Source organism: Octodon degus, unplaced genomic scaffold, assembly GCF_000260255.1.
Source record: "Octodon degus isolate 3935 unplaced genomic scaffold, OctDeg1.0 scaffold00134, whole genome shotgun sequence".
In the NCBI taxonomy this organism is placed as follows: Eukaryota; Metazoa; Chordata; class Mammalia; order Rodentia; family Octodontidae; genus Octodon; species Octodon degus.
Genome location: NW_004524710.1, coordinates 2,044,066 through 2,044,814, shown reverse-complemented (window position 1 = coordinate 2,044,814; position 749 = coordinate 2,044,066).

Genomic DNA, 749 nt, shown 5'->3' with positions numbered 1-749 from the left:
AAGGATGTGCTCCCAAGGATATAACTTCCTTTCAAGGTCTCTACCTCCAAAAGGCCTCATCACCTTCTAATAACTGCATCATCAGGCAAGCAAGTCTTTGATGCAAGATCTTCTGAGGGACATTTAAGATCAAACCAGGATCTAAGTACATTGTCTGGGTATGTTTCTAGGTACCCTGTCTAGGTATGTTGACTTCTTATGGATGCGTGACAAATGACTACAAGTGGTGAGACTTTCAAATAAGATAAATGAATTCTCTTACAATTAAGAGAAGTTCAAAGTTCAGGTTCCAGCAGGTTTCTTTCTTCCCAGGTGTCTTGCAGGAAAATTTGTTGTGTGCCTCTCTTCTAGGTTCTGTTGGGTGCTGGACACTTATGGTGCTATTTTCCTTGCAGATGCATCAATCTAGTCTCCACTTCTGTCTTTTCATAACATTTTTCCTCTGTGTATCTTCTTCCTTTCTTTTCTTTTTTATGAATGTTTGTCACTAAATATGTGGTCCATTCTAACTCATGATGATTTTATCTAAGATCCTTCACTTAATGATATGTGCAAAAACTGTACTTTCCCAATATGGTCACCTTTTGATATTCTGGGCAGAAGAGCTTCTACTTGATTTGTATATATCCTCCATTTTTGATAGCTTGATAGCTCCTTTTCTTTGTTCTGTATGTACTATACTTTGTTATTCATTCAGCTATTAAAGAGCATCATATTTGCTTCCAACTTTTTGGTAATTAAGAATGAAG